At 38.3% G+C, this 27,858-nt stretch overlaps 1 protein-coding gene across 1 annotated transcript in view; it reads left to right on the forward strand.

Moving 5' to 3' along the window:
* Positions 1 to 4,761: 4,761 nt before the first annotated feature.
* The window catches only part of KCNJ16 (potassium inwardly rectifying channel subfamily J member 16), an 87,533-nt gene continuing 64,436 nt past the window's right edge, over positions 4,762 to 27,858 (forward strand). Inside the window, exon 1 of the mRNA XM_023589103.3 lies at positions 4,762 to 4,918. The gene's annotated coding sequence lies outside the window, so the exon portion shown is untranslated. The remainder of the gene's footprint in view (positions 4,919 to 27,858) is intronic.

Consider the following 27,858-nt stretch of genomic DNA (forward strand, 5'->3'; position numbering starts at 1 on the left):
TATTCTTTCTCTTTTTTCCTAATTCTATTTTTAAGATAACTACATCACATCTTTCTAATTGAACGAGAATTGATCTAAAGCACCGTTTAAATTTTAAAGAATAAATGAGCTTCATCTCTTTCATTTATTCATATCATCAGTCAACAAATGCTTATTGATTGCTGACTACATGCAAGGCACTGTGCTAGGCATTCGTGACACAGTGGGAACAAGTCTGACATGGCTGTTTCCTCCTACCATTTCTTCTATGTCATACTCATTATGAGCAATTACGACCATCCACAGTGGTGGAACCAGTTTGAAGTTCTGTGAAAAAAGCAACACATGACTCCAAAGATTTAAAAAAAGAATTTCCTTCAATCACTGAGAAAAGTATTCACATTTTTCTTACTGTTCTATTGCATGCAGAGGAAGTAGAAGTTTGAGTAAATCTTAAGTCTGAGTGTTTTAAAATATGAGCATTAAGTGAGAAAAAAACCAAGAAATAAATAAGCAATGAAAGTCACAACAACAGGAACAAACTAGGAGTTTCCTAGCTTAATCCCAATCAATAGCCTATAGGATAGTAACAGTGGTGATTGTTCTGTATATCTTCTTCCCATTCATTGAAGAGAAAAATTAAATGACCAGCATCTGGGTTCCTTTTAATACTTGTGACCATAAATAAAAAGAGAATTGGAGAAGAAAATATTTATCTCGCTATTTGATTCATGTAAACAGTCTTTTTTTTTTTTCTTAAAAGCAAAGCAAGACAAAAAGTATTTCCTTTTGGATTGTTACTATCTAGATAATCTCATCTATTTCATTTTACTGTTGGTACATATGTAATCTATTATCTGTGGTCTTGTTCCAGAGGTAAATAAAAATAACTTCCAGCTTAGGAACACTTTTTCTTAGCCACATTATAAAAAGATAAATTATTTTTTCCAAAACAAGTTTATTGTCCTGCTTTCTATTTTTAATTTGTACTTAACACCAAATTTTTGTTCTCGCCTTCATGGGCTCTGTTTACTTACCTTACTTCAGACAGGACTGTTTCCTTTTGTGTTTTATAGAAACCTTTGCCATCTGTTCCTAATGCTATAATAGCTTGCCATGGGATTTAGGTTTATAGCAATGCTGACAAGTATTGGGAGAAAGAAAGAAAATAAAGAAAAAGAAAGAACTGAGCCAATTGAAATGCCAGTTAATTAATGGAAAACTCTCAGGTTAGCAAAGCATTTTTATTGTGCAGTAAAATGAAACTTGAATTCCCTGCAACTGTAGTTATTGTTATATTGGCTATTAATATTAAGTCCTTTTCTATTTGCACAGTGGTTGGTCTTAGCAAAATTTCAGTTAAGCTTAAGTGGATTGGTTTGCCAGCACAATAGGTTATGGGTATTTTACATGACAAAGAAACCAATGCCATTAAACATGAAAGAAAGATTTGAATAGAAATTTTACCAAAGAAGATATGAATGACTAGTAAGCACGTGGAAAGATGCTCAATATCATTAATCATTAGGAAAATGCAGATTTAAATCTTAATGAGCTAATATTTTGCACTCTATTTTCATAATAAAATAGACATAACAAATATTGAGGATGTAGAGAAACAGGAATCCTCATACATTGTTGGTGGGAATATAAAATGGTACAACTACTTTGAAAAACAGTTGAACATTTTCTTAATGAGTTCAACCTAAATTTACCATATAACTCAGCAATTCTTCTCCTAGCTATCTATCCAGGAGAAATGGAAACTTATGCCCAGGCAAATACATGTATATGCATGTTCATAGCAGTATTATTCATAACAACCAAAAACATAGAAAATCAAATATCCATGAATTAATGAAGGGATAAGCAAAATGTGCTAATTCCATACAATGGAATACTATTCAGCAATGATGAGACTAAAGATTGACATATAGGACAATATGGATGAACCTTGAAAATATTATGCTAACTGAAATAATCCAGGCTCAAAGCACCTCATATAACATGATATCATTTATGTGAAATGTCCAGAAAATGCAAATCTATAAAGACAGAAAATATATTATTTCCTTTAAGGTTAATCCCTATTCCTGCCCACAGCTCTATGTGGAGGGAAGAACAGGGATTAAATATGAATGGGCAGGCAGGATCTTTTTAGAGTGATGGTTAGATTATAATGATAGATACACTACTAGGTAAATTTGCTAAAAACCTTTGAATTTCACACTTGAAATGGTTGAGAGAAAGATTAGAGTGACTTGGCCAATTCATTAAGCCAAGATTAATTCTGTAATGAATATCAACAATTATTGAGATATTAATCATGATTCTCTAAGAAACAGAACCAACAAAACATATCTGTAAATATTATGAGACTTTATAAAATTGTCTCACATGACTGTGGATATGAACAAGTCCAAATTCCATAGGACAGGCTGCAAGCCAGAACTCCTGTAAAGGTCCACTGTGAATCAGCTGGCTGGCTGAAGTCGAGATGGAAATTATCTTTCTTCTGACTGCTGAAATTATAACTTCTTCTTTTAAGGCCTTCAACTGACTGGATGAGACATCTCTTGTTGAAGGCAATCACCTCAGTTTATTGTAGATGTAATCAGTCATAGAAGAATCAATTTACTAATGATTTAAGTCCACAAAATGTCCTCACAGTAACAATGGGCCAGTGCTTGCTTGACCAAACTACTAGACATGATGACCTAGCCACGCTGACACATGAGCCTAACCATCACCATTAATGAACGTAAAGATATGTGGAGGCTACAGTTAAACTAGCAAGATGGAAATAAGCCACTTAAGATATCCTCCTCAATAGACCCAGAGATTGAGGGTTTTTTATAGGAGCTAGGCCATCTATAAACAGGGCCAGTTGTTGTATTTATCATAAACTCTAATAAATGACCTATTTATATACTTTGCAAAAGAGACAATGGTTTTACAGAAATCAGGACACTTACAACTTGCTATGTGTATGTTGGACAAAGTAGTAAATTCCTTAGACATCAATTACAGCAAAATGTAAAACAGGATTTTGACAATAATACTAATAATTCTTTACATATAGCTGAGATGATCTGAGTGAACAGATTTTTATATATGGCCAAACTTGGTGTTGCTTCAGAATTGTGCAGAGGCTTGAATTTCTATGTGTTAAAGTTAAGCTTTGTGAGCAGTTAATTAAACCCTTCCTGACAGATCATTTCCAGATGCCAGGATCAGGTTGATTATTTTCTGGGTCACTGACCATTTAGGTCCACGTGGACTATTTCTCCCTGTCACCATTTGCATTCTCAAGTGGACTTGTTTCCAAAATTATACTTATTTTGGAAGACTTCATAGCACTACTTAGTTTTCAGGACAAAAATTATACCTGCCTTACAATTTAGTAGAATGGTAGAGGAATTGATAAAAAAAAAAAACAACTCTGTATTTATAGATGATACGTCTTTTTGAATAGAAAAGTCCCTGCTTCTTGTGTCTCATCAATTTAGTAAGTTATATTATTGGGTGTTGAGCAGTTCTTTAGGGGAGGTTTAAATTTTGCTGTTTCTTAGGAGTGGGTGAAAGTGGTCCCATTGTTGTATAGTTCCACCTATCTTCCATTGATATGTTCTTTCCCTTCCTTCTGTACCTATCTATTCTCATTTCTCATTTCCTTTATAGGGTGGGAAAGTGAAGATAGGGGTAGTGAGGATAAGAAGGAATAGGGAAGAGAATCAGTGTTCATCCTAGAGCAAAGAAGGGAAATAAACATCATTCCAGATCTCTTTTCCCTTTTTCTGTGTCAAGACCAGTGAGATATGTCTGGCTATAAAAAACGAGTGAATTAATTTAAGGCTCCTTGTGATATATACACAGAAAAACCCATAGTACTTATGCTTGGTCGTCACTAAAATCTCAGTCATTTCATAAAGGTCTAGCGGCTTAACATTGTTATAGGTAATTTCCCTCTAAGGCGAGACTTCATAGACAGCAGCCATTTCCTCTGAAGAATTGATGGTCCTAACTTCAGATGATTATCATCTTAGTGGTGGCATATGACTGCCCTTGCAGACTTTAGGGATAAACTAACAATATTTTTCACTCAATATTATATAAAAGGCAGCATAAAACACTCTTCCAAATAACATCGATTAAGGGGAGTTATTTATTCTCAAAACTCAACGAAATCTTTTCATTTTATAAGTAGGGAAATGGAAGTTTACAGAGTTTAGCTCCAAAGCTATTAGGAATTAGAGGTGGAATTCAATTTCTCATGCCTGGTTCCGATGTCCATAATCTTAATTAATGTTAAATGGAGGCTATTTATGAAGATTTTACTTCCACATGATACCAAATGGTCTCAATATTTGGACATAGCCACCTAATTGAATGGGATTTCCAATATTCTTTCATATGTTTAGCATTGTTGAGACAACTTAAGTCAGGATATTGGCTCACATCTTAGAAACTCTTCAATACCACTCCTTCCCTTGACCTCCCAAGAATGTTGCAGTTGATTTTCTGTGCAGGTGTTCTCAAAAGGTTTCAATATAGAAAGGGAAGCTAAGGTCATCTAGAAAAATGACTTAGTTGGGGTTAGTAGATATTGTGTCTCTGTTTGTGCCACCTGCTCCTACTATGAAGGCTTTATGAACAATAAAACCAGAAAACAGTCCATTCCTGGAGCTCAGGTTTTATATTATCCTGCCACAAAGGACAATATAAAATCCACATTAACTTTAGATTTTATACATTTCAGGTGTTCCAAACAGAGCACGGTGTGATGCAGGGAATGTGAAAAGCAGAGCGTTTGACTGCAGCATCCTGAGATCAGGGGTGGACAGAAGGAAACAAGACACCTGGTAATTAGAGCAAACCCAAGGCCAGGTGAATAACAAATATAGCTGGGAAACAGCAGGAAGTGTTACTGGAGAGACAGGTCAGTGGATTTTAATATGTATCCTGTCATACTTAATGGAAACTGCATATGTTTAAACTCAACCAAAATCTCAAAAATTAAAATTAGTCCTCCTCTTGCCCTGCATTTATTACAGCAGTAATGTTGGAATCACTTTCTCTAGGATGCTTTAACATTATAGCAGTATCATTGTTTATTTTCTTTAATCAAAATACACTACTTTGGTGTTGACTCTACAGGACAGTCTGCTAGATAGAGGGCTTCAGAGGAGTATTAGATATCATGCTCTTTTTACTGGATTTACAGTTTAATGGGAGATACAAGCCAAATATATCCGTAGATAAATAACTGCAATAGAACAGGAGAACATTTACTGAGAGTCGGAAAAGAAGTGAATAGTAGTTCCTGAATACATATCGTTGAACTGGTCCTGGGCTGACTCCATCAAAATTGCCTGGAGGATAAATAAAACTATAGCTTCTGAAGCTGTACTCTAGCCCCTTGCTAGCGTGGTCCCAGGACCAGAAGCATTGGCATTCCCTGAGAAATGGTTAGAAATGGGAATCTCTGGCCCCACTGTCGATACACTGAATGAGAATCTGCTTTTTTAATAAGATCCTTAGGTGATTTGTATGCATAATAAAGTTAGAGACGCTCTAGACTATAGAATCAGATGCTCATGGCACAGGATCCTAGGAATCTGTTATTTTAACAGGCTTCCCAGAGAATTCTACTGTCTAATTGGGCAGGGAAGGCAGTAACCACTATAGACCTGGGTAATGCAGAGGTCCTGATGAATAGATGGGCTCAGGTTGGGTCTGGAGAATAAGTGGAAAGCGAGTGGGGAGAAGAGTTCTGCACGAGCAAAGGGATGGATATAGCACTGCTTGTGCCCTGTATGAGGAGTGATTAGGAGAGCTGGTTAACTGGTGCCCTGGGTTTGCAGGAGAGCAGTAGGAGTTAGTAGCAGGGCCAGAACAATCCTCCATATCCTGAATGCCAGACAAGGAGTTTGATTGCCAGGGATAGGCAGTAGGGAACCATTGAAAGTGATGGGAAGTGGATGTGGCTCAAGTGATAAAGGCTCTGCCTACCATATGGAAGGACCCAGGTTTGAACCTTGGGGCCTCCTGGTGAAAATGGAGAAAGCAGTGCCTGCACAGTGAGCCAGTGCCTGCAGGGCAAGCCAGAGACCATACAGTGAGCCAAGTGCCCACCTGGTAAGCTGAGTGCCTGCACAGTGAGCCAAGTGCCCATGTGGGTGCCCGTGCAGCTAGCTGAGTGCCCACGTGGTTAACCTAGTATCCATGCCCATGCCCATGTGATGAAGTGAGTGACTGTGTAGTGAGCTGAGTGCCTGCATGAGTGCCTGCGTGGCGAGCCAAGTGCCCACATGAGTGCCTGCATGGTGAGCCAGTGCCTGCATGGTAAGCCTAGTGCCCACGTGGTGAGCCAATGCTCATGCGGTGAGCCAGTACCCATGTGGCATGCCGAGGACCCACACAGCGAGCTGAGCATCTGCACGATAAGCCAGTGCCCGCACAAGTGGGTCATGCAGCAAGATGATGATGCAACAAAAGAGAGACGAAGGGGAGAGTCAAGGTGAAGCACAGCAGAAACAAGGAACTGATGTGGCACAATTGACAAGGAAACTCTACATATCAGAGGTAACCAGGATCAAATCCTGGTGAATCCTAGCAGAGAGAGATGAGAAGAGAAGACAAAAAGAGAAATAGATACAGAAGATCACACACCAAATGGACACAGACAGCAAAAACAGCAGGATGGGGGAGGGGGAGGGGAAGAAAGAAAAACGTTAAAAATTAAATTAAATTTTAAAAAAAAGAAGGGTGTAAATGAATGTGATGTCGAATGTAAACGTAAATGTGATCTTTTAGAAAAATTAATCTCTCAGCAGTGGGGTTTGTTATGGATGGGAGAAAGCAAAGATGATGCAGTTGAATTTGAACCTGATTTGACATATTCCTTAACATCCATTCATATATTTAAGGCACTGCCATGTTATGAAGACTGCCTCTATACACAGGAAAGGTATTGCAATATCGGCTTGTAGTTGTTTTTCCTTGGTGCTGATGTAAGATGCTTGATATACATATTCTTTTGACCAGAACTGTTTTCTGAAATGACTCCAAAATGCAGAAAGAGGAAACACAACAGGAATAAGAAAGGTTCTGGCTTTTGTAAAATTTCTCTAGGAAGATGAAATTGGAACACTCACCTGAAAGGGAGGATCACTGAAAGATTATGACATATACAAATTATAATAGGCCCCAGGTAAATGTGGTGATGGTTTATAGCCGTCTACTGCAAAGGATGACATTTTCATTCCAACTGGGGAGTCCTAACCAGTTCTGCAGGTTTCTTATTTAATGGTGAGAAAAAGAATATTAAGAATAATGAGATGCCAATGTATGCAAATAACTGAAGGTAACTAATTTATTGTCACTAGCTGTACAACTTGAGTTAAGTTATTTAATATCTCTAAAACTGTTATTATGTCTAGAATTCCTACCTCATAGAATTTTTGTGACGTGCTCTTGGTTCATATTCAGCACTCAGTAAATGGTAGCCCTTGTTATGTTACTATTATTGCCAATCCAATTGGCCATGGATCCTTGCAGATTCTATTTCTTAAACCAGCATTGTCCAAAATGACAGCCATGACCACATGTGCCATTGAGAACTGGAAATGAGGCTAGCCCAAATTAATATGTGCCGACAGTGTAAAATACACACCAGGTTTTGAAAACTTAGTACTAAGAAAGTATGTAAAATATCTCACTAACAATTTTGTATTGATTACATTTCAACAGGATGTGTTCAATATATTGTGTTAAGTAAAATATGTTATTAAAGTGAATTTCACTTCTTTTGCTTTACTTTTTTAATGTGGCTGCTAGGCCATTTAAATTTCCTTATGCAGCTCTTGTATTTCTATTGGACTGAGCTGGTTTAAGCATTTCTCATTAGTGTTTCTCTACTTACCCATCATCCTGATTGTGTGTCTCCTCTACAATCACAGTAATATTCTACTGGCCTCTGTCCCTGAATCTTTTCTTCTGAACCTTCAAATCCATCCTCCACATCCTCCACATGGCTGCCTGATTGAGATTTCTAAAACGTTAAAAAATCTTTCATTGATTTTCTACTATCTGGGTGATAAATCCAGTCTCCTTGTCTTGGCCTCAAGGGCCCTTTGCAATCCTGCTTCTTCATACCTCTCTAGCCTTTGTCTGCACTTCTTTCTCACGGTTTCCACAGAACCTGTAGACTCAAAGCAATTTCATGTTTCTATGCTTTTGCGCATGCTTTCACTCTGCCTGAAATGACCTTTCTTACCCTGTCTACCTAAAGAACCCTTCCTATATCCTCACGAACCACCTTGAGTTACTTATGCGAAGTTTCCCCACAGTTCCTTTTAGTTTTCTTTATATAGACAAGCTTTTGCTTATTATCTTTCTTTGTTACTTCTTATCTCTCTTTATGGACTTAGAGTTTACTAACAATTGGGATTGCAATTTATTTCTCTCTGTGTTCTCCATATGTATTTTTAGTATATCAAGTACACAAAAATATTTAAAGAGAGGAAATATCGATTGGAGGCTTACTTTTTAAGAAATAAATGAATAAACACACCATAATTACAGCAACATAAATCAAACATTCTGTACTGTCCATATCGCATTTGAAAAAGAAACCCTGCCTGAAACATACCAATTGCCTAAGCAAATATAATGTAAGATCTATTTCCAAATATGATAATTGCATTTTGTGCCCAAAAGTACTGTTTGAATTCATAGACAGTTTTGATTTTTCATTTCTCAGTTTACCTGATGGAAACAAGTATAAAATAATAATATCAAATACAAATAATATAGTCATCTCAGGAAACAGTCAATCCTTTAACAGAAACTATAGAATGTGGCCACTTTTTAATTCTTCTATCTTCTCTAAATTAAAAAGAGCAATCAGGAAGTGATTATCCTTATTCTGTTCTTTATAATTTCTACTATGAATCCTACATGAGCAGTCTTGTCTGAGAAGGCACTGGGACATGCTCTTCAAAAGTCTGCAAGCATCTTTGCCCCAGAGCATTGGCTATTGTCTCCTCTCTGACAGAAAGCTGGCCTGGGAATTGTCCTTCCCCTTTGAGTGCGCACTGAAACCACTATCAGGTGCTAATTATTTCTGAACCAGACAAAAATCAACAAGAGATGAGAACACAGACCTCCCTCCTGTCAACTCCTTCCTGGTGATTTATTAACTGGAAGGCACTGTTTGTTTTCAAAGGAGGAGCAGCTAGGGAAAGTCTACACTCATCTTTGCAATCTCTGAAGATCCTAAAAACAGACCACTAGGTCATACTAGTACTTTGACCTAATTTTTCAGGCGAGGGTTTCCCAATAGGTCAGTCAGTTTATTTCAGATTTCAATGCTTTGCGAAAAAAATATGGCCATTGGATCAGGAGGTCAACTGGTGGGCAAGGGAGGAGTTGCCCTTTAAGGGTAAGATAAATGACATCATCATTGGCTCTGGCCTTGCTGGCCCTGGGGACTAAAGTTTCATAAATTATCACAGATTAATGTTTGTGCAGTGCTGGTTGTGTAGAGACAAAAAGAGATGACGCATGTTGTAGGAGTTACAGTTGCTAGGAAAAAGCTGAGCAAAAAAAGATATTTCAGTTTAAATTCATAATATAGCCCCTTTGCATTTTAAAATAGACTATTGTGAAATACCAAGACACTGTAGGAAAAATAAACACCAGCAGGAAAAATAGACAGGCGGTGTACTTGGTCTGCAGGCTGTAGTTTCCTAACCCCTGGGCTAAAATATAATATGGTTTACTCTCCAATAAATATACCTTAATTTACTCCACTCTTTTCTTATTGCTGGGCATTTATATTATTCCAACATTTTTTCTGTTCTAAAAAATTTAGACACCTCTAAGATTAAAAGTTTCTCTTCATTTTTGAATTTGCCTTTAGAATAGATTCCTAGAAGTGGAATTTCTAGGTCAAAAGCTATAAATATTTTTGAGGCTCCTTATGTTTTTGCCACTTTCAGGGAGTGTAAATTGGTGTGTCATTTCTGGAAAGCAATTTAGAATGCTTACACTCTCTCCCAAGACCAGGCTATGTCTAAGCACTACCAGTTGTAAAGGAAACCAAACCAGGAAAGCTGAAAACTGAGTGGATTTAGTGCCAGCGACAGAGAGAGAGAGAGAAAGAGAGAGAGAGGGAAGGAGGGAGGGAGGGAGGGGATGTCTTGGTGTATGTGTTTTGTAATTTCAGAAGTTCAATTTCTTTCATGTTTATTTTCTATTTGTATTTCTTCTATTGTAAAGTTTTTGTTTATAGCTTGATCAGTTAATCTATTTTCTCTTCTTACCAACTTGTCTTTTCCACTTCAATTTCACTTTAAATTTCATTATACAAACATGTACTTTTATCAGATGGTAAAAATCTAAGTGCACAGGTTGTAGAATTAGACTGCCCATTTCATACCCTGATTCTATCACTTCTTGGATGTTTGACTTTCAGGAAGTTACTTAAAACACCCTCTGCCTCAGCTTCCACATTTCTAAAATGGAGTCAATAATAGTACCTAATCACATGGTTGTCTTGAAAACCCAATGAGAAAAGCATATGAAGATATTTACAGTGTCAAATACGTAGTACCCGTGCAATAAATATTAACTCTAACAATAATAACGAAGGCGCAATTACCTCATTATGTGGATGTCATTACCTATCTGGTGGCTAAATACATTCTTTTACCTCATTTTCTTTTAACTTTATTATGGCCCCGATGTTGTTTTGATGTATCTTATGAAGATAGGCTCTAATTAGATACTTTCCAAAGAGCTAGCCAATTTTTCCAATAATTTTTAGTGAATAGTCATTCCTTCTCCATTAGTTTGTGGTGTGACCTTTAGTGGATATTTTGGCTTTAACATATTTTAAGATCTGCTTCTGGGAACCTAGTGCCTTTACCTTTTGGTTTAGTCTGGCTTTTTCACCTATGACTTAATTATTGTGACTTTAGAACACTTTAATGCCCAGTCATGCAACTAACCTGCATTGCTTTTCTTTCTTATTTTTTCTTAAGACATTCCCATATATTTTTTCTTCCATGTGAATTTTATAGCCATGTGGCCCATTCCACCCCCTCCCCAACTGTTGTTATTTGAATTTATATTAGAATGAAATGACACTTGTAGAATAACTTGAGTATTGACATCTGTATAACACTCATTCCTCCCATCCTGGAATATAGTATGCATCCTCATTTATTCAATTTCATTTTCAGATTTTTAATGAAGTTGTACAGTTTTCCATATCTTTTAGAATATAATAATATCTATTGAAAACAAATTCTGTACAAGGCATTGCTCTAAGCACTTTACATGTATTAACACATTCAACTCTAGGATTTTAAGAGGGAGGTGTGTTACTATTCCCACGGAACGATAGCGAAATTACGGCACATAGAGATTAGGTATAATAATCTATCATCATCCTAGGACCCTAGACTCAAAGTGAAACGCAGTCTGTCTCCAAAAGCCCATGTTCTTAATTACTCTAACATATTCATCACATATATTTAATGTTAAGAAACTTCCTAGATACAATACATCTTTGTAGCAGTAACCAATGAAATAGTTTTCCCCCAAAATATTCTTTTTACCTGGTTATTGATAGCATAGAGAAAAAAATAATTGTGAAAAAACACAGGCTCTGTTTCTTCATGAATCTGGGACTTTGTGTTGTTCATATACCTCAAAACGTCAGGTCAGAGGCTGTTCACAGGCTCCCCACAAGCTACTCAACTGGTCCCAGCCTGTGTTGGCCAAAGAGGTGTGGCTCTGAGGAGTGAGCCAGTGATGAAGTGATAGGATGCTCTAAAGCTCTTCCTTACTGGTTATTGGTGACCATGTGGTTTGGCTGATGGTAGAAAAGTTTACTGAACAGTGTGTCAGCTTAATATAGGCTTCAGAATTTCATAGAAATCTGGCTGTCCCAAGGGACTGACTGGGCTGGACATCAGGCTGAGATTCTGATGAAAGGAAGGAGATAACAGCATGAGGCGAGAGTGGGAAAAGTGTTTGTTCAGCTTCAGTTCAGACGGAGCAAGAGAAGCTTAAAGAAACAGCTAATGCAAGAAGTTTTAAGCTTGTAAATAGGTACGTAAAGCCTTTAAACTTAAATAATTTGTGATAATAATAAAAGAGTTCCCTACTACCCATTGTATGAATCTGCTTTGGTCTAGATGCTTCTGTCTTAAGTAAATTGCATGTAATTTTATCTGTGAAATGAAGATTAATAAGAATTGTTTCTTATTATTCACGCTTTTAAAATCACTGATTTTGGGTTAAATGCTATTGCAATTAATGATCATTTTGGATTAATTTCTTCCTTTTACACACACAAGGAAATGAGGCTCAGAGAGAGGACATGATTTGGTCAAGTAACCCAAAACTGGTCAAGGTTTGGGATGAGAACAGGTCTCTTGATTTTTTATTCAGTTTCCTTCCCTAAGATACCTTTAAATGAGGTCCACATTTTTATCTATTCTGGTAGAAAGGATATGGATTTTAAAATCAGATACATGTGCATTTGAATTTTGGATCTGGCACTTCCTTATTGTGCAAATTTAGGTAAATTATTTTAAATTTCTGGGTCTCGGTTTTCTCATCTATGAAATGGAAGTTAGAGGATGGTGAAATAAATGACATAAGATTTGTAAGACCTCCAGCCCAAGGCTGTAAGTAATGGGAGCTGATGTTATGATGTTATAAGTCTCGAATCACAGGTTTATTCTGCCATGAAAACTTAAACAATCTGCCCTGTGAATTCTACTAACATAAGTGGAACCATCTAAATGAATTTTAGCTGAATTTCTGACTTGATGGTCTTGACAGAAAATAAATATTCATGTCCCATTTCACTTGAGTGGCAAAGAAAACAGTAATCTTTTTTCAAAAACAAGTGTATACTTCTTCCCCTTCTTGTCCACCGTTAATCAAAGAGTCATAACATTTATTTAATCTAATGATGGGTAAGTGAATAAGAATGAGAATGGGGGGAGGGTTATAGCCAGAAGTCAGGGATGTGTGTAGGAGTTGCATTATCTAAAGGTGGCACAGGAATTAGGTGACAAGCACTGAATATACATGGTAAGGATATGTATGTATGGATATATATGCCATGGTATTCTATGGCTATTTGTTATTTCTTCTTTCTTTTACATAATTTGGGAAAACATTGTGCTTGGCTGAAAAGGTTATGACATGAAAATCTCTCTGACATTCTGCACATTTGACGTTTGGCTGTTTCCATTGGAATAGAAAAGCTATTGTGGGCCATTAATTTTTTAAACTAAAAGTTCATGCTTTAAAATGTGAAGCACATACTTCTAGAAATACAGGGACTATTACATGTAGTACATACCTAATAATATTTTTTAATCAGTGGACTTAGTGCCTGTGGTTGTTTGTAGCTATATGCACCCCAGAAAAATATGTACTTAGATTTAATTCATTCCTGTGGGTATGAATTCATTTTTGGTAGGACCTTTTTTTTTTAAAATTTATTAATTTATTTTATTTCTCTCCCCTTCTCCCCCCACCCCAGTTGTCTGTTCTCTGTGTCTCTTTGCTGCATGTTCTTCTTTGTCCACTTCTGTTGTTGTCAGCAGCTCGGCAATTTGTGTTTCTTTTTGTTGCATCATCTTGTTCTGTCAGCTCTCCGTGTGTGTGGCACCATTCCTGGGCAGGCTGCACTTTCTTTCGCTCTGGGCAGCTCTCCTTATGGGGCACACTCCTTGCGAGTGGGGCTCCCTTACATGGGGGACACCACTGCGTGGCACGGCACTCCTTGAGCACATCAGCACTGTGCATGGGCCAGCTGCACATGAGTCAAGGAGGCCCGGGGTTTGAACCGCGGACCTCCCATGTGGTAGACAGATGCCCTAACCACTCGGCCAAGTCTGCCGCCTAGGTAGGGCCTTTTGATGAGGTTACTTCAGGTGAGAAGGTGTGGCCCACCTCAGTCAGGATGGGTCTTAATCCTGTTACTAGGGTCCTTTATAAAGCAGAGTGAAATTCAGAGAGAGAAATCCACTGGAAGTAAGAAGCTGAAATTAACAAAACCCAGAAGAGAATGGAGAGGGCAGGAGAAGCTGCCATGCACATTACCATATAACAAGTTAAGGACCAAGAATCACCAGCAGCCAGCCCCAGAATGGCACAGGCTTCTAGGGAAATACATTATCTTGATGATGCCTGAATTTGGACTTTATTTTAGTCTCAAAACCATAAGGAAATAAATTTCCATTGTTTTATGTGACTCATTTCATGGTACGTATAAGCAGCCTAGGAAACTAAAACAGTGCCTATTCCCTAATTCTAATAATTTTCATAGTATTGTCCAATACGGACAGAAGTTAATGAATCATACTATTAGAGCTAAATCCCTGTATTTAACTATGCAGACTATGTAATTTAAAATGGTTGATTCTTAAAGGCAATAAATACCTAAAGACCCTTGAGGGAACATGTATTTGGAGAATAAGAGCTTCTACATAATTTCTTAAGTCAACAGAAACAGAAACTAAAAATCTACCTATAAACCCCAAACCAACTCCAAATTATTCTTCCTAAGTTTATTTGAATTGAAAGTTCAAATTCTATTTCATCAAGAGAGTCACCCTATAATTTTTGGTAAATTCCTCAAAATGTATCATAGTTTATCCCCTCTTTGGCAAATGAATGTTGTGAGTGGGATTAAAAGGCAAGAGAAATAAAATATGGATTAAAGTGGACTCACTGGTATTCTATTATAAAATTATTGTGACTAGCAATGGAAGAAATTATATCATTGATATGGAGACAGTGGCCTTAGGAGTTGCTGAAGTCAGGGAGTGGGAAAAAGAGGTGTGATATTGGGGCATTTTCGGGACTTGGAGTTGTCCTCCATGATATTGCAGGGACAGATGCAGGACATTATATATCCTGCCATACCCACTGAATGGACTGGGAGAGAGTGTAAACTACAACATAAGCTATAATCCATGCTGTGTACCAATGCTCCAAAATGTACTCAACAAATGCAGTGAATGTACCACACCAATGAAAGAAGTTGTCGATGTGGGAGGAGTGGGGAGTGTGGGGAGTGGGTTATATGGGAACCCTCTTATATTTTTTAATGTAACATTTGTGTGATTTATGTATCTTTTTAAAAAAAAGGGAAAAAATGGCAATAAATGAATGATATTTAGGCAATCAGAGGTTAGTACACCATCCTATGTAAGTGAGGCCTGTGAAGCTATTGTTGTTTAATTTACAGTTAGTAGCCCAAATCACTGATTTCTAAAAGCCTCTTGGGTAATACAATCTTTGGTCCTGTTATATTTTCATCTAAACATTGTAGAAGACTGAGTGATGCTGTTGTGCTCATAAGAAACAGGGCAGACAGTTGTTCACATTTAAACCTTTTTTTTTTAAAGATTTATTTATTTACTCTTCTCCCCTTCCCCCCTACCCCCCAGTTGTCTGTTCTCTGTGTCTATTTGCTGCGTCGTCTTTGTCTGCTTCTGTTGTTGTCAGCAGCATGGGAATCTGTGTCTCTTTTTGTTGCGTCATCTTGTTGTGTCAGCTCTCCATGTGTGAGGCGCCATTCCTGGGCAGGTTGCACTTTCTTTCACACTGGGCGGCTCTCCTTATGGGGCGCACTCCCTGTGTGTGGGGCTCCCCTACACGGGGACACCCCTATGTGGCAGGGCACTCCTTGCTGTGCATTGGCGCACATGGGCCAGCTCCACATGGGTCAGGGAGGCCTGGGGTTTGAACCGCGGACTTCCCATGTGGTAGACGGATGCCCTAACCACTGGGCCAAGTCCGCTTCTCACATTTAAACCTTTTTTTTTTAAAGATTTATTTATTTATTTAACCCCCCACCCCCACCCCACCCCACTTGTCTGTTCTCTGTGTCTATTTGCTGCATCTTGTTTCTTTGTCTGCTTCTGTTGTCGTCAGCGGCACGGGAAGTGTGGGCGGCGCCATTCCTGGGTAGGCTGTACTTTCTTTCGTGCTGGGCGGCTCTCCTTACAGGGCGCACTCCTTGTGCGTGGGGCTCCCCTACGCGGGGGACACCCCTGCGTGGCACGGCACTCCTTGCGCGCATCAGCACTGCGCATGGGCCAGCTCTACCCGGGTCAAGGAGGCCGGGGTTTGAACCGCGGCCCTCCCATGTGGTAGACGGACGCCCTAACCACTGGGCCAAGTCCGTTTCCCCACATTTAAACCTTAAGAAGTGTTTCTTTTGAAAATATTTTTGGGGTTTTGAGCCCTGAGAGACAGGGCTGTCTCTCAGTCAGTTATATTCACTTACTTGAAGCAAATACTTGTTACTGTTTTCTTAAATGGGCATGTCCATAGGAAGCGAGTGCATTGGTCAAGTGCTGGTTTCACCTTGCTGGAAGCAGATCTCACCAGCTATTAGGAGATTTTCTAATGAGACTTAAGTTTTGCCTTGTCAGAGCTGCTGTGCACAGAAGTGAAACCCTTTTCTTATTACACTCACAGTCTTTGGTGGTATTGCAGTACGTTTCTGACTTACACTTCAGGAATTAAATTTTATTTTGCAGTTGGAGAAAATCTTTAAAGCAGCTTCAGAATATCCTGTCTCCCCAGTGTTTTCAAGGATACTTGAAAACAGTTATTACTTAAGACTTGAAGGTGTAAAGGCAATTTCAGTTTTGGGTTTTGATTATTTTTCAGCTGAATTTCTAGAAGCCTATTTCTTCCCCAGAGGCAGGTGCCTTGTTGTTGGATATCACGTTCATTGAGGGAAACTTTGAAACTAGATCCACGGACTTGTCCCCGTTACCATTAACCCTCTGACCTCTGCTGCATTTTTCTCACCTAGACCTTCCTGCAAAAATGGGAGTGATTGCCTTTGAAAGTTCAGGCTATCTAATTTAATCATTTTACTTCTACCACAAATCTGACTGTGATACATCAGCCTGCATTTTAAAGAAAATCTATTCTTCATTTAGTTTAAACAAAATTAATGGAAAGTATCTGTATTAGTCAGCTAAAGGGAAGCTGATACAAAATATCAGAAATTGGTTGTTTTTTTAATAAAGGATATTTATTTGGGGTAGGAGCTTACAGATATCTGGCCATAAAGCATAAATTACTTCCCTCTCCAAAGTCTATTTCCACATGTTGGAGGAAGATGGCTGCTGATGTCTGTGAGGGTTCAGGCTTCCTGGGTTCCTCTGGGCTCAGCTCCTCTGTTTTCTCCACAAGGTCAGCTGTAGACTCTCAGGTGAAGGGCTCTGTCTCTCTCCCTGGGGCTCCAGCTTAAGCATCAAACTCCAACATCAAAACTCCAACATTAAACGTCCCCAACTCTGTCCTTTTCCATGCCTTTTATCTGTGAGTCCCCACCCACCAAAGGGTGCCCTACTGGCACAAGAGGTTTACATGATTACTTAATCAAACAAACCTCTGAATCCAATATAATCTAAGCAAATCTCTGAATCCAGTATAATCTAATATGCCCAGAGGAAAAGATCCGTTTACAGACATAATTCAATATTTCTTTTTGGAATTCATCAATAATATCAAACTGCTACAGTATCTAATCACCACAAATTACCATTGACTTGGATGTCACTATACTTTTCTGGCTGAGTCCCAAGTTCAACCTAATAGGTCTTCAAAGCACATTAATTTTGAATAGGGTTGATAAAGAGTAAAGGTCAATTTTAATAGGTGAGAAAACATGGCTTCCCTTATACCAGTGCTGCCATGTTGAAGAAGTGCAGGAGTCATTGTGGAGCTGAGGGCAGGCTACAAAATGCAGTTTGCTGCAGTTTTTCCTTAGTAATAAAGTAAAAACAGTGAAAATAGGATCCCGCCAAGGAAATAACTCATATCTCATGGCCCTACATGATTTCTGATGCACAATTTTTTGTTGCAAATATATATATATATATATATACACACACACACACCATGTTTTTCCTTAGGGACAAGGCATTAATTCACATGAAGGTCAACCAAAGATCATTTATCCATTTACTTCTGTATTTATTTTAATTGCTAGAAAGGGCTAGAGAGAAAGGGGAGGATGGGTGGGGATAACAAGATGATAGAAGCAGAGCATTGAGAAGTTCACAATATGATGGAGAAGGGAGATGTGCAAATAAATAAGCGTATCTGCTATCATAAATGAGATACTAGAGCCTTCAACAATGTGTTATGAAAGCACAGACTTTGCCTGGGATGTTAGGGAGGGCATTACTGAGAAAGTAAGGACCTCTTGGAAGTCACTGGACTAGACAATAGACCTTTTCAATCAGATAAATGAACTAATTCATGAATGACACACACAATACCACCTCTTTTTGCCCAAATATTTTCATGTCACAGATATATTTTATCCCTTGTGAATAGCCCTCTATCATATCTGAGTTGCCAAATCTAGAAATGCTGAACTAGGGAACAGTGGGTGGTGTGGGGCTGCAGGTCTCCAATCTTCAAGGACCTCCTGAGTTCTGGTCTCTGGAGGTCTAAATTTATCCCTTGGTCAAGAGGGAGTAAGAAGCACTAGAAGCTGCTCTTTGGCTTCGACTAGTAGTTTAACAAATAAACTTCATTTGCCTCCATAAATTCCTCCTCTTGCGTAAATGTTTCTTGTGAGGTTTTAGGTGTGGGCATTTTCACCTTACTGGCCACTGTTTTTTCACTTGTTTGTTTTGAGCGTATGCATTTCCTATTCTATCTAGGCCTTGGCCAAGAGTTCACAAAGTTTAGAATAGAGCACTGGGTAGGGAGAAGAGAAAGATGAGAAGAAAAAATCAGTTTTAAAGAGAAAGGAAGAAAGAGGACAGTGTTTCTATTTTCATGGTCCTCCAGGCTCTTTTCTCCTTCACCAGTTTCTTACTGCTTCTGGTGATTTGAGGAACTCGCCTTCCTGGAACGTCATTGGCCAAAGTACTGTAAGAAAGTAGAGTTAGAAATTGAAACGCATTTGGAGTGAAACTGCATTATACCTACGAGGTGGAAGCTTGGGACAAGACTGACTTTCTAACATGCTGCAGTGATGACCCGGAAAAGTAGATCGTACAGGCAGAATTTGCAGCAAAGTAAATTTTAAAGGGCTCTTGTGTGTTTTAATGGGTTAATACAAGCGAGTCCTTTGTACCTTTAAAACAACCTTGATGCATGGATTACAAAAGATCACAATAGCTAGTGATAAAAAGTACTATCACATTTTACTGAACTAAAATATTTACTTTGATTTGTAATGTAAACATTAAGTGTTCCTTTCATTCGAGGTGATAATAAGTTATATTGTTATTATCACTATATTATTATTTTGCTTTTAGGATACTGTGGTTGCCAAGCCATTAAGTTTTTTCAAACTCTGTCCTTTTTGTTTCATGATTAGCAAAGATGTCCCATGACCATGCAGATGAAATTTTCTACGGCAGTCTGCTTATATGCTTTCATATTCTTTTCAATAAAGGCAATTTAGTAAGTGGATAATCAGATTTGGTTTATTTGGAAATAAGCCCATAAATTAGAAACATATTGTGCTGGACCATATATCCTGATTGCTCCCCCCACAAAATTTGGTCATTTTACCCATGGATGGAATGATAAAGTGGCATAGCTTAGGAAATAGAATGTTAAAGGAAATTTTATGTGAAATTAATATTGTTTGAAAGGAAGTGGGCCGCTTGGGGAGGCACTATAATAATTATAAAAATATAGTTAGTACCCCTTCCAGCCTTATGTCTTTCTTTTTTTTTAATAATACTTTTAAAATTAAAGTTAATAGATCACATAGAACGTTACATTAAAAAAACATAAGAGGTTCCCATATATCCCACATCCCACTCCCCCACCCCATCATTTTTGTAAATTGTATTTTTTTGAAGATATATACATCACAAAAAAGGTTACATTATAAAAAACATACGAGTTTCCCAACTATCCCCCATCCCCCCACCCCACTCCTCCCATACCAACCCCATCATTGTGGCACATTCATCAAACTCTGTGAACACATTTTGGAGCACTGCTGCACCACGTGGATAATAATTTACTCTGTAGTTCACACTCTCCCCCAATACGTTCAGTGGGTTATGGCAGGATATATTCTGTCCAGCATCTGACCCTGCAATATCATTTAGGACAACTTTAAAGTCCCAAAAATGCCCCCTTATCACATCTCTTCTTCCCATTCTCTGCCCTCAGCAACAACTGTGGCCACTTAACTACCCGTAATGATACGATTTCTTCTATTAGCAGTCACAAAAGTTTTGTAGTAGAATACCAGTAAGTCCACTGTAATCCATATTTTATTCCTCTATCCTATGGGCCCTGGGATGGTGATGTCCACTCTACCTCTATATTGACAGAGGGTTTAGATTCCACATGGATGATGGATACAATTCTCCTGCTTGCTGTGGTAGGCACTCTCAGGTCCCTGGTGTGGTGGCTGACCTTCTTCTACCTGTTAGCTGACCTGCGTAAGTTCAACGAATCAGAGAGTAGGGACTACAACTCTGCTGAGGTTCAGGGCCCAGCTGGCAAATGAACAGTTCAGAGATTCAAGTCTCCTGAGTATATACCAACCCTAGTACCAACTAAACGTTCATTAGAAGTGACAGAAGAGATGTGTGTAGAAAGGTCACATCTGAGTCCAACTCCTTCACACTCAGGGACACAAATTCAAAAATAGGGCCCACTGACATGGTACTGAGCTCCAGAGCTATCTGCCATGACCCTTATGTCTTGTTTTTGCTGAAATCTTCTCAAGTACTTGCTCATTATAGTGTCATTAAAATCCCATTTGGGTAATCCCTTAGAATGAATTCATGACTTTCCTGTCACATGATCCCACCGCAGTTTGGCCATTTAGAACGTTCAGGAACTTCCAGGTTAGTATCAGGTTCAAAAGGCTCAGAGTAACTTCAGGAAATAAAGCACCCAATCTGACCTCCAATAAATATGCCTGGTTCCGAGAGAGCTTGGTGTGTTCTAACTAGGAACTTGCAAATCACTTCATTGTCAATGCAGGCCCTATTCTAACACTCAGAGGAAAAGAAAGGATTTTAATGAATTGGTGCAAATTCAAGGAAGAAAAGTGTCTAACACAACATATGAGCCCACTCATGGTGAAGATGAGAGCATGAAAAGAGGTTTGGCACATGTGACTTCCTATTTGCTTTCAGGATAACTGCAACCTTCTGGATAATTAAAGTTAAATCAGTAGCCAGTCTCTGCCAATGTGTCTTTTCCTCCTTTAGAATACCTAGAAGAAATAGTTTCAGTACAAGAGGAAACTTGCTCATTTAGATTACAGGGGTTAACAAGTTCATTTCTGGTCTGCTCTAAATACTGTATGTAAAAGGATGTGAACTGTGAACTGGAGGGAGGCCCATGATGAAACAGAACCAGGGTCTCCTTACCAGCTCCATGACCTTGAGCTTAACTCCTTCAAGTCTCATATTTTTGTTTGTAAAAGGGGAGTAATAATTTTGTGCTGACTCACAAGGTTATAAGGATTAGGTAAGATAACACACTTAAAGCACTTAACATAGTGTCTGACCCTTGGCAAATGCTGCAGAGAAGATAGCTGCTGTTTATAACAGCTCTTGCTCAAGATGCTTGTTTCCTTGTGGAGTTCGTCGGGTTTTTTTTGTGTGTGTGTGGCTACTGATTCTGTCTTTACTAGATGGCAGGAATGTATTTGTGCTTATTTAGGGAAAGGAAATGCAGAACAAACCTTGTCATTATTTAAGCTTTTCTTAGAAAATAGTGGGGACAAGGGGAATTCAAATGTTTTGTGAATGGCTTCATGATTTATGAACAGTCATCTAAAGTAAGGGAGGAGAGAACCACCACAAAATACGTTATTATTCGTCTTGGTTTACTAGGCTTAGTGATGAATTCTCATTGTTAGAATTAGCATCGTTAGCATGTAATTAGTGTAATTGTTAGATTAGCACTGCAGAAATGTATGCTGCCCCCTTTAGAGTGGCACCCTGCCTGTCCAATAAAGGAGATGAAGGTGACGCTTTAAGGGATCTGTACTTGAAGTGACTCTACTCTCTTCATCTTTGTGGCACTGAGGCTGGGTTGAAGTAAAGAGGAAATGATTCTTCCTGCATACACAGCAGGTGCTGCTTTTTGGAATTTATACAGAAGACAATGAATTTTCTTTTTTAAACCCCCTGTAACACATAGATGACAATTTTGTAGTTTTGGGAATTTCAATCTTTCTTGGCACTATTACCTTGCTGTTTGTGGCAGTTATTCAAACAATTCTTGGCTTTCATGGAGTTTATGGTTTTCCATCTTGCTCTTTTGGAATAACCTCTCTTTGCCCACTACCCAACAAGCAGTAAAGGGTCATAAAAATAGCACCAGGATCCAGGTGCCAGGATAGACATAGCCCTAAGACAGAGTCAAGATTAGTTTTCTAAAAATAAGAGTGCACATGTTTCCATAGCTCCAGATATCACCATCACCATCCCAGTTCACCTTCAGATGAATTATATACTCCATGTAAGAACTATTTACTCCACTTAAAGCCAATTTTACTCAAACCCAAAACATTTCTAACTTCACTCCATCAAGAGACTACTATATTATTTGTTGTGGAGAGAAATTCTGTGCCTGAATTACAAGTTACAAATTTGTAACTCCATTTTCAGGGAGAGGATTGATAAGCATAGTGCACGTCAGCAGCGTTGCTGAGTATCTGAATTACATTTTATAATGTCACTTTTAAGGTGAAATAATTTGACTTATTTCATTCAAATACATTCTATTGAAAACCATATGATAATGGGTCATATGTTTAAAAGAAGGCAAATGGAGAGGGGGCATCAATTTAAACTTCTAGCTTAATCCCCTAACCAAAAAATTGAAAATATTTTATAGAATGTAGCAGGGACTTATCCAAGAATTGTGGGATTTCTAGGATAAAATAAATCTTATGTTTGACTTCAGTCATCTTAATTTCTCAGATGAAAAATTGGGACAAAGGGAATCTTAAATGACATTTCAGGATAACAAATTAATAAGTGGCATAATGAGCCCACAAACTTGATCATTCAATTTTAAGACCAGTGCTTCTTAAAATATGTAAAGAAATTAAAACTTTTCTTCCACTTTATCCAATTCAATCTTAATTTAATCAACACCTCCTCTTTTCCCAAAACTGAGCTAGTTTCTACCATCTCTAAAATACTAAACTGCTGATGAAATTTAACGAAATGATAAAGAATTTACCTTTCCTTTCAGAAATAATCCCCAGAGTTATGTTTTTGTATTTTAGATGTTATTTCTGGGTTGGTTAGCTAGTAGATGGGAAAGCTCTGTCCAAGGATCTGACAGAATGACTCACAACCACTGGGGGGTCTTCTGTGCCCCAGGGTGAAACGCTCTGCTCCCTCTATGCCCTGCCTTCTCTACAGAGGCAGGCCAGGGGAATGATTGTTAGTAGAAGCTATCTATTCCTGAGGAAGCTGGAGGAAATAGCAGCAATGCAGAGAATTTACTGCAGTCACAGCTAAGTTTACACGTGCAGATGACTCCACATGCTGACTTCATCAAATCTATTCATTAGTACATTGATTTGTTCACATATTTTGAGGAGTCCATATATAGCAAGCATCGTTTGGGTTCCCCTGTCATGTTAGGATTTTCCTCCCATAGACCCCCATGGAAGCCCAGAAAACCAATGACTGACTGGGCTTGGGATGAGGAATTAACCTTGAGAGGTATCAACCCAAAAGCTGGAGTCCAGAGGAGAGTAAAAAATCATGCTTCATCTGGACAAATGTTAAAGTACCAGAAGACAGGACCGTGGGCAGGGCATCAGCAGGTTTTGGGGAGTGGCAACGAACATCACGATTACAGAATCTAACCTTGGGTTTAGAGGAGCTAGAATTACCAACCCAGAATTTAGAGGAGCTAGAATTTGCAGAAGAGAGTTCTCAGTATCTGAGGCTGAGTGCAACTGAGAAAACTAGCCATTGGCAATCAAGTGCAAATCTAATTAAATGAACAATGGACAAATAAAAGGGGGGAAATTAAAATAGGAATGATGGGAACACCTGGATGTATGTCTTCAATAGATGCACGCTATTCCTTTGTATTTTTTTCTTTTCTTTTTTTTTAATTAGAGAAGGTGTGATTTTACAGAATCAAACAATCATGCATAAAATACAGGATTCCCATACACCATATTTCTCCAGTTTTGTTTTCCTTTATACATAAGTAACTTGCACTTATATTTGGGAGTTTCAGTTGACTTTTCCCTCTACTGGATTCTTGCCCTCACCCCCAAGGATGAGCTTATCTTTATCTAGACAGTGTATCACCTGTCAGAAATTTAGTATGGATCAGACATGAGTGTTTTCAACTGATTACTCTTCTCTGCTCTCCTGCGATTACAGATACCTGAGCTGGATCAAATGAGTGGGCTTGTGCCTATGCTGCCAAATCGAATACACTGTCCACGTCAAAGTTTCTGCCTTTTGAATCTGTATGGTTCATTCTTCTGTTGTTCTTCATTTTTATTAAACAAATTACCTTAGGCACTGTTACAGGCAGCCGTGATGCCTTACTCTAATAGTTTGGTTATGATCTTAATTGCAATCGAATGAGGTAAGTCTCCTGTGTTGGATTTAACAAGAGTAACCCAATAAGGGAAGGGCATTGATAATTTGGGTTCCCACTTTTAGAAAAGAATGTTTTTGTTTTGTCTCCCTTTCTCCCCCACTCCCTTCTCTCTCTCTTTTTACCTGCTTCCCTTCTCCGCTTAAAACCTCAGAAAGTTAATGAGTGATGTCAAGAGAGTTGGGACAGTTACATAACAACCAAACTCCAGGCTTTGATAATTTCGGTCTTCTATGGTTTATGGAACTGTATTGGGTCACTTTGAGAAAGCAAAATATATTGGTTCCATAAAGGAAATAGAAACATTTGTCTTCAAATAAATACAGGTAAAAGGACTTAATGTCCTTTAATGAAATTATTTCCCTGCATGAAACCAAAACTGGCTTCCTTTCGATTCTAGAAAGCAAAGATAGTTCTCACATAGAATTGGTGGTGCAACCTAAGTTTCCCACGAAGGGCCTGGAATTGTTTGTTTACTCGATTGATTGATTGATTGGTTGATTAAGATTGACTTATTTCTAGTCAAGAAAATTAAGAAAATGTGTTTTTCTAATGTCTTAAGTTTCGAAAAGTTCTCTAAAATTTTTATTTTCTTAAAAAAAGGCAAAGCAATCCCATTTGCAAGTTAAATAGCATTGAGGATCTGTTTCCTCCGTTTTGTTTTGTACTTTAATTGCAGAGTGCTGCGCCTCTTTCTCCTCATCAATCATCCTGTCCAAATCAGTACATGGCATTTGTCCCTGAATGGCCCAGCTTCCTGTTGCTTTCTGTCTGTACAGTTTGGGATAAAGTATCAAAAGATATTTGTTTTTAGTGAATCATTCAAAACTCAGCTTTCTTATATTTGCAGAAGTCTGTCTTCATTTGATTCTATAGAGGGGATGAGATTTTTCCCCTTGTTTTAATCTTGGCTCTCCATTTCTAGTTTGAAATAAAAGAGGTTTTTTAAAATGGCTGAGAAACTGATGCATATTATTAACACAAAACATTCTCAGGGGGCACAGGAAGTTTTGAAAATGACCTTTGGTACTGGTTGTCTTAGCCAATTCCTCAGGAATCAATTTAATTATAGAAGGGATGTTTACAAGAAGATTTGCAAGGTACATATGTTGTATGCATGTTTTGTAGGTTGTTTTCTTGGGTTAGCATTTTAAAATGCTGAAAAAAGAGTCCAAGAACAGTGTGGGTGTTCCCGTTGTTTCATATTTACATAGGATCCTTGTAAATTCCTTTCCCCAGAGTAAGATTCCTAGACAGAGAAGATTCTGAACTTTATGCAAGGTTGAAAAACCAGATAAGATATACTGAAAAGCATATGCTTTGAGTGCTTTATATTAGTGAACTGGTGTCACAGAATTGGAAACAAACAAATAAAGCACAAAAACACAAAACAACAATGACAACAAAAGAGCCCAAATTTAAATGAATAACCTAGAAAGAACATTTCAGTGGTAAAGGATTGCTGGATAAATTTTCAGAAGTGTAATAGTGGTAAGTTGATATGCTATAGAATGCTATATTAAGACCTAGTACAAATAAAAGAATTTTAAAAAAAGAGTTTGAGATAAAAGAAAAGATGGAGATCAGCTGGAAAGACAACATAATGTAATTAAAAGACATTTGATCACATAAGAAGAAAAGAAATTCTTGAACCACTTTTCTGACTCTGCCATATTTCCTGTCGTCTAGTTTGGGGATAAGTATAGAGACCAAATGACTTGATATGCCTGTACAACACCGAAGAGTTATTTGGAAATCTCCAAATATTATGTCTGAAGGGCAAAAATCCATAGGGGTAAGATGAAGTTTAACTTTCCATCTAGTTGTTGAGGTACTAAATACCTAAAGATACCAGTTAAATACCTGAGAATATGCAGTCAGTTCTGCTAAAACACTAGTTTTGAAAATGCAAATGTACTTGTATATTAGGGAACAATTTGAATATAACGTCTTTGCTGGAGCATAACTTAAAGTTCGAGCAAAACTGTGTTTGCTATGCACTGTTTTGTCCATAAGAAAGGCTAAGTAGAGAAATGGACTTGGCCCAGTTGTTAGGGCATCTGTCTACCACATGGGAGGTCCGCGGTTCAAACCCCAGGCCTCCCCTACCTGTGTGGAGCTGGCCCATACGCAGTGCTCATGCGCACAAGAAGTGCCGTGCCACATAGGGGTGTCCCCGGTAGGGGAGCCCCATGCGCAAGGAGTGCACCCCTTAAGGAGAGCCGCCCAGCGCAAAAGAAAGTGCAGCCTGCCCAGGAATGGCGCCGCACATACGGAGAGCTGACACAAGATGACGCAACAAAAAGAGACACAGATTCTCGTGCCGCTGACAACAACAGAAGTGGACAAAGAACACACTGCAAATAGACACAGAGAACAGACAACTGGGGCAGGTGGGGTGGGGGGTGAGGGGAGATGGGGAGAGAAATAAATAAATAAATCTTTAAAAAGAAAAAAGAAAGGCTAAGTGATTGTGAAAAATGCACCCAGCTGAACGGAGGCATATAGGAACACATAAGCCTCTAGTATCTACTGGCTACCATGTGAGTTGTGAGCTCACTCATCCACATCTTCTCACAAGATTTCAGACAACCCTGCTTCTACCACTTTACAGTAACTCATAAACTACAACTTTTTTTAGATGCCCATTCCAACAAGTAAACGCTAGGCTTTTTTCAAGATAAAATGCCCTATTTATTATAGTATTTTTGCATTTCTTAACATTTTTGCATTGTGTAAAACTGTGCTACCCTTTTTATTAGGCCCCTATTTCTGTTTATTAAAAGGTGTAACTGATGACATTTCTGATTGCCTTTCTCCTAATCTGTAGATCCTGTATGTTGGAGGTTCTCTTTCCTACAAAATGGGATCTGGTCATTACCCTCATTATAATTGTAAGAAAATCTAAATACATTACTTTGTCTTCAGTTTTGAATTTGTCCTCTGGTCATTTTATTCCTAATGCCCCACGGTTTCATTTACCCAGGATGAACTAACCAGCTGGCAGTGCCTAATAGTTTGTGATGGGTTTCCAAAGACCAACTGGACCATTTTCTAGCCTTTTCAAAGAGAGCCACACAGGAAGGAAAACAAGAACTTCAGCTTTTAAGCTGGGCTATTCATGGCCTTTGCTAAATCCTGGCAGGGTATCGCAGTTTTTCATTACAATTCATCTCACTGATTTCCTAATGGAATGAACTGGCCTTTTCATTAAGACCATAGGAAAGC

This window comes from Dasypus novemcinctus, chromosome 21 (assembly GCF_030445035.2).
Source record: "Dasypus novemcinctus isolate mDasNov1 chromosome 21, mDasNov1.1.hap2, whole genome shotgun sequence".
NCBI lineage: Eukaryota > Metazoa > Chordata > Mammalia > Cingulata > Dasypodidae > Dasypus > Dasypus novemcinctus.